Genomic DNA, 7,258 nt, shown 5'->3' with positions numbered 1-7,258 from the left:
ATATTCGATTTCGACGAATATGAGACGAATATTGTAGCGAATATTCGCGAATTTTGTCGAAATCGAATATGGCACCTCCCGCCCAACACTACTTATAAACTATCTTACTATGTTACTTTATGCCACCTTGCACTTCATGCCATTAATCATGTCACCTTTTAAAGGACATCTGTCAGCAGTTTTGTACCTATGAACTTGGCTGACCTGTTGCATGTGCACTTGGCAGCTGAAGGCATCTGTTCATATGTGCCTGCATTGCTGAGAAAAATGATGTTTTAACATATGTAAATGAGCCTCTAGGAGCAATGGGGGCGTTACTGTTACACCTAGAGGCTCCGCTATCTCAGGGTAGGTCCTAAAGGGGATGCTGCATGACACAAGGATTGTCTCTTTCATGTTCTTTGAACCCATGTGTCATGCGAACATGTGTCTTCTCAGGCCCAGCTCTAGGTGTATTCATTTTCTGAAGGGTGCTCTTTTTACCTGAAGGACATACCCCCTAAAACCAGCCCTCTAGTCAAAGATGCTACTATGTACAAGGTCCAGCATTTCATATTTCTGAACAGCAAATGTAGACATCTTGAGGAGCAGACACCAGGAAGCACTTCCAATAAGTCCTTTGGAAGTGGATTGAAATGCCTGGTTGGTAAGGTAAGGCTGACCATATACTTAAGATAGAGGTCAGCCATAAGCTATCAAACCTCCCACCTGAACAGAGTGTGCATATTTTCAGAAAGCAGAAGGAAAAAAGCCATTGACAGAACAGAGGATTGGGCATGTTGAAATTCAACTGCCCTATCCGTGCTTTCCCTAACTTTTGCTCTCCAGGGATTTTTTTTTTTTTAAGTTCACAGCTTTCAATTTCCAAATACACATGAAGTAACAGAATGCTTTGTCGAAACCACATGTGTTTGGCTGGGGATCTGCAAATCTCTCACAGAACAGTTCACAGAACTATGATATTGCAATAATCTTTCTTTAGATATGATTCAGATTTGCAGATTTTTTGACTGCACTAGAATCAAATTAAAGTTACTTGGAGAGACACTTGTGGTGTAAGAATTGAAGATTGTAAAGGACAAAGTTGATACCTAAATGCTGACGATGCTAAATGTACTTGGCATGAAGGATTGGGGCAAAGGATAGGCAGGAGAGGCAATCACCTAGAGTCTTCCCTTCCTATGGAGGTTGCTTCTTATTTCCTCACAACTAATGTTGCTGACATTGTTTTGTGGGAACTTCTTGGTAGTGTCACAGTCTCTCCTGTGACAGGGGTCAGAAGATCTTAGGGCTCTTTCACACTTGCGGCAGGACGGATCCGACATGCTGTTCACCATGTCGGATCCGTCCTGCCGCTATTTCGCCGTGCCGCCGGACCGCCGCTCCGTCCCCATTGACTATAATGGGGACGGGGCGGAGCTCCGGCGCAGCACGGCGGTTCACAGCGGTGCACGGCGAAAGCCGCCGGACTAAAAAGTCCTGCATGTTCGACTTTTTAGTCCGGCGGCTTTCGCCGTGCACCGCTCCGTGCTGCGCCGGAGCTCCGCCCCCGTCCCCATTATAGTCAAAAGCGGCAGCACGGCGAAATAGCGGCAGGACGGATCCGACATGGTGAACAGCATGTCGGATCCGTCCTGCCGCAAGTGTGAAAGAGCCCTAAGACACTGGCTGCACGTGATGTGATCTGACAGCCTCTCCGGTTTTACTTGCTTCTGTGTTGTTGCTGGGTATGACCACACCTCTGGTCTCAGGTGTAGCTTAAGTGGTCATTCCAACTCCTCTATTTACTCTGGCCGCACCCATCATGCTATGCGTTTGATAGCTCCTCTTGGATCTTGGAAGTGCTGGTGTTGGTTCTCCTCTGAGTTCCTGCTCGTCTGCATACTTCGGAGTTAAGTGTCTTTCCTTTATTTCTTGTTTGTTGTTTCCCCCTACCTTTTGGTATTAGGCCTGAGGGAGTCTCCTGTTCCTTCAGCTGGGAAGGAACAGGTCATCTCTTGTCCTGACACTATTTCTAGGGCCCTTTAGGGTCAGATAGGGCCCTAGGTTACAGCGTATGAACATTCCTACCATCAAGGTCTGTTCATACTGATTGTAGTCAGGGCTCAGTTTAGGGATTCACTAGGTTGTGACCTTTTCCCCTTTCCTTAGTTTCCAGGCCTAGTACCTTTTCCTTTCCCTCTTGTGATCGGTGTGGAGTAATCTACCCACACCGCGCCGTGACAGGTAGTTGTTATACGGGTGGTCTATGCCTGTCTTGTCTACTGTCTCTCCAGTGGTCCGAACCTCCTGACATCTTGCTGCTCCCTCTCAGTGGCTTTAGCTGTTGGAGCAGCGCTTCTCTGTCTACCAGACGCAGGCTTGGCCTAGTTCTTGCCTGCTCTGCCTCTTATTGTCCTGTGGGAGGGTGCCTGAGCAATAGCTTCTAGTTCTTAGTTCCCTGTGAAGGTGCGCCATTGTTTTGTTTGATCTATCGATTAACAACTTCTGCCTGTTATCCAGATTTGACCCTTTGCTGCCCGCTTTGACCTTTGAACTTTTTATTGGATTGATCGAACACTGCCTACCATGTCCTTGGCTTGATTTGTCTAGTCCTTTGGTGTCTTGCACTGGGGTCCTCCCTCCCATTGTTCAGAAGTCGGTGAACAGAGACTACTTCAGGATGTAGCAGCCTGGTGGTTCCTCTGCAGAAAACTACAAATCCCTGTATAGGCGGTTAAAGGGTGAACACTGGCTACCAGGATAATTCCTTTAGGAGTATCAAGAAGTCAAATCTATTCAGTGGCACAGCTGATCCACCTACGAAACAGTCGCATCAGTGTCCATGGACTGCCCATCTTATAGATTGCTACCTGTGTACTTTTCTGGGGGTATACTTTTATTGTTGGCATCATATATGAGAATTGTGGCCAGCACTGTTAAGGACTTCTGTGACTGGCACTGTTATTGGGAAACAAGACTGATATTTTTTAGGACCATTGTGGCTGTTTGATGATCGACTGATCACCTGATCTTTTGACCTTTTTTTTTCTTGCTCCTCCCTGTATTGAGTGCATATATGTTTGTTTCTGCTAATTTACAACTATATAGCATATTGTTAGGCCGCTGTTATAAAGCCATAACAAAGGCGTATGTTCGCTATTGTAGTTAGGCTGCAACATCAAGATCTTATGCTTTTTTCAACATCTTAGGGTTAGTGATGGACGGGATGGTTCGCAAACGCGATCGTGCAAACGCGGTCAAATGTTCGTGAACTGCAAATTCGCTGTGGGCCCCATTCACCTTAATGGCAGGCAAACCTTAAAAACCTTCAGCTCATATTTGCAGCTACCAAATACTTAGTAGAAGTGCACAAATAGTCCCACAACATGGACACTGACATACTAGAGGGGGAACAATGACAAAAATTCCAACAAAAAATATATATCTTAATCAGGGGACATTTTTATGCGTCTTAAAGGGAAATTCTCTGAAATGTGCCCTGTTGGAGCCTAGAAAATTTTTATTTTAGGCCACGGGAGTACGGGCCTTAAAAATTAGGCATTCACCTAACATAAAAGAAATTCTGATTATGTGGCTCGAGGTACATTATGCGATCAATGGATCAAAATTATACTGTAGGCCAGTGGACTACAGGCCCTAAACATTAGGCATTCACCGGACAGAAAAGATCAAGTGATTATGTGGCCGGAGGTATATTACACGGTCAATGGATATCAGTTTTACTGCAGGCCAGTACAAATACAGAACCAAAAATATAAAATTGGATTAAAAACATGGCTAACGATATCCCCCTTCTTGAAAAAAACAGTAATGATAATAGTTGAAATTCAATAACACGTGGTCGTCACCGGGGTTGAATTCCTCCGAGGCCGCAACAATTATTAATTCAGCGTACATAAAAAAACAAGTAAGTATGTGGCTGGAGGTAGATTACAAGGTCATTGGATATCATTTTTACATCAGGCCAGTGTACTACAGGCCCCAAAAATTATGCATTCAGCATACATAAAAAATCAAGTAAGTAAGTGGCTGAAGGTAGATCACACAGTCATTGGATATCAATTTTCCAGCAGGCCAGTGTACTACAGGCCCCAAAAATTATGCATTTAGCGTACATAAAAGAACAAGTAAGTAAGTGGCTGAAGGTTGATTACACGGTCATTGGATATCAATTTTCCAGCAGGCCAGTGTACTACAGGCCCCAAAAATTATGCATTCAGCGTACATAAAAGAACAAGTAAGTATGTGGCTGGAGGTCTATTAGATGGTCAATGGATATCAATTTTACTGAAGACCAGTACAAATACAGGTCAAATACATATGTTTAAAAGAACTAAGAATATAAAATTGGATTAAAAACATGAAAAAACTCCTAATGATAATAGTTGAAACACGTGGTAGTCACAGGTATTGAATTCCTCCAAGGCCCAAAACATTAGGCTTCAATGGACAGAAAAGGCTTTTTATGCCGCTGTATTAACCTAAGACAGGGACCAATATTTTTTCTGGGTGGTGGCGGATATTTGTGGGATGGCATGAGAAAATTCAATTAAACGTGGTCGTCACTGATGTTGCATTCCTCCGAGATCCATGCCTCATTCCTTTTTAGAAATGTGAGGTAGTCCACACTGTCGTGAGCTAGGCGAGTGCGCTTATCGGTCACGATCCCCCCTGCTGTACTGAACATCCTTTCGGACAGGACACTGGACGAGGGGCAAGCCAACAGTTCCATGGCAAATTGTGCCAGCTCTGACCACAGGTCAAGCCTGCACACCCAGTAGTCCAGGGGTTCATCGCTTCTCAGATCGTCCGCATAACCCGATGTAGTCGGACACCTGTCGGTCTAGGTGTTCCGTGAGGCTGGACCCGGAGGACGGCTATCGATGGGTTGGCTGCAAGAATGATCTCATATCAGAAGTGACCAACACATCTTCAAACCGCCCTCTTCTTGCATGCGATGTTGGATTGGTACCCGCAACAGTTTCTCTGTGAGTGGAAATTCCTCTGCCAGCGCCCGCAAAAGGAGAATGCAGCATTTCTCGAAGCAAGGCCTGGAAGTGCTGCATTCTGACAGCCCTCTGTGATGGTGGTAACATGTCCATTTTGTGTTTGTACCGGGGGTCTAAGTACGCTGCCACACAGTACTGGTCCTTGCCCTTTATGCTTTTTATACGGGGGTCCCTCTTCAAACACTGGCGCATGAAGGGCCCCATTTGCACTAAACTGGAAGCGGTGGAGTGGCCTGGCTCCTGCTCATCATCCAGGATAATGTCATCCTCGGTCTCCTCCCCCCAGCCACGGACAACACCAGGGATCCCAGAAAAGTTTAAAGCATGCTCTTCTTGCTCGTCCTCCGCCCCGGCACCATCCTCCTCTGACTCCTCTTCAGACTCCTGTTGACTTGTCTCAGATGGAGTAGCCCCCCCCTGGGAATTCATCCAGCATTGCGACTTCCTCATCTTCCTGCTCCTGCTCCTTGACGGCTTGATGACACGACGCAATGCACACTCCTGAAAGAAGGCGTAAGGTACGATGTTACAGATGGCGCCCTGGCTGCGACTGACCAGTTTGGTGATCTCATCAAATGGCCGCAGAAGTCTACATGCCCATGTCATTTTGCCCTGTTTCAGCATGCTCAGCAGATTGGCACCGTTGTCGCACACCTCTATACCAACTGTCAAATTAATCAGGGTTAGCCACTGATCGGCCTGTGTCTCCAAAGCTGAAAGGAGTGCAGGACCAGTGTGGCTCTTGGCTTCCAGGCACAACAGCCGCAGCACAGCATGGCAACGTCTCACCTGGCACATCGAATAGGTTCTGGGGAGCTTGGGTGGGCGCAGCGAAAGAGGCGGTAGCAGTGGAAAAGGAGGAGTCAGCCGAGAAGGAGACGGAGGGTGGAGTAGGAGGAGGAAAAGAAGAAGCAGGCCTGCATGCAATCCGTGGCGGTAACACCAAATCCACACGGGTGCCACAGGTTGTATGCTTGACGGCCGTCAGAAGGTTCACCCAGTGGGCAGTAAAAGTTATGTACCTCCCCTGCCCGTGTTTGCTAGACCACGTGTCTGTGGTCAGATGTATCTTGGCACCGACACTGTGTGCCAGAGACACATTCACTTGCCGCCATATGTTCGCCCGTTCGGCAAGCGAGAGCGAAACCCAGGTTGGGCAGGCAAGGAATTAGTAGTAATTCGTATGATTTTATATGCATTGATTTGCTTTAATAATGTGAGTATAATAAAATATGCAGGGAACTCTGTACCCATAATGTATGTGTGTACCCTTCTTTAACAAATGTGCAGTAACTTCCCTTATATGTCCGCTAAACGCTCTGCTGAATCCGGTAGCTCTTTTCCTCTAGGGCCAGCACATATGCCGTCACTTTGCTGCTTTTAATCTTCAGGTCTGAAGTATTCTCTGGTTATTTCCATTCCTTGCTGCCTTTTGCTGCTTACTCACTCACAGCTTACATTACTCTAAACTAATTCCTCTAGAAAAAGGGGTGGTGCCAGCCCATGCCTAGCAACAGAACTAGGAACCTTCCACTTCCTCCATATACATCCTTTGGGACATACAGTGCACAAAAAAAGCAACATTAACCCTTTTCTAACAGAGCACTGTCCAAACAAAATAAAAAAATCTGTAAACTAGCTAAATGTTTGCTAAAAGGACACCATTTAGGTAAACGTATAGATACTAGACCTCTATGGACACATTTGACATAGACATCCTGAGCATTTGCCAATATACTGTATATGTAGAACATAGCCTTAGTCTCTTGACTGTCCCTCTATAGCAGATGTAGGGGGCAGAATGGGGAAAAAGCATGTTGGATTTCAATATGTCTGATCGTTTTGTTCAGATGTTTATAGGGAAGTCTGGGGAGACATCTGTGGGATGTTCAGCTGGTATAGACTCCATGTTGTGAGCCCTATTGAGACACTGAAGTCAGGCACCATCTGTGATGAGCTCAGATATATCGGACTACGTTTTTTTAATATTTTTTACAGATATATAGAATCATTTGTGCCCTAGATTGTTAATAACTTTAGCGAGAAAGTGTTATTTCTACAGCCAACTATATCACCATAGTCCTGGGTATGATGTCCTAGCCAAAAAACAGGCCAGGCTCCCACTGCCCGTGGAGTTAAGTAAATCTATAACTTCTTCAAAAGGAAAAAAAAATAAGAAAGAAAAATACTATAAAGTTCCAAGTAATATATTTTTGTCCGTAAGCATCAAAGCTTTCTTTAAAGCA

Source organism: Bufo bufo, chromosome 4, assembly GCF_905171765.1.
Source record: "Bufo bufo chromosome 4, aBufBuf1.1, whole genome shotgun sequence".
NCBI classification, from domain to species: Eukaryota; Metazoa; Chordata; class Amphibia; order Anura; family Bufonidae; genus Bufo; species Bufo bufo.
Note: the sequence above shows the minus strand (reverse complement) of the source record.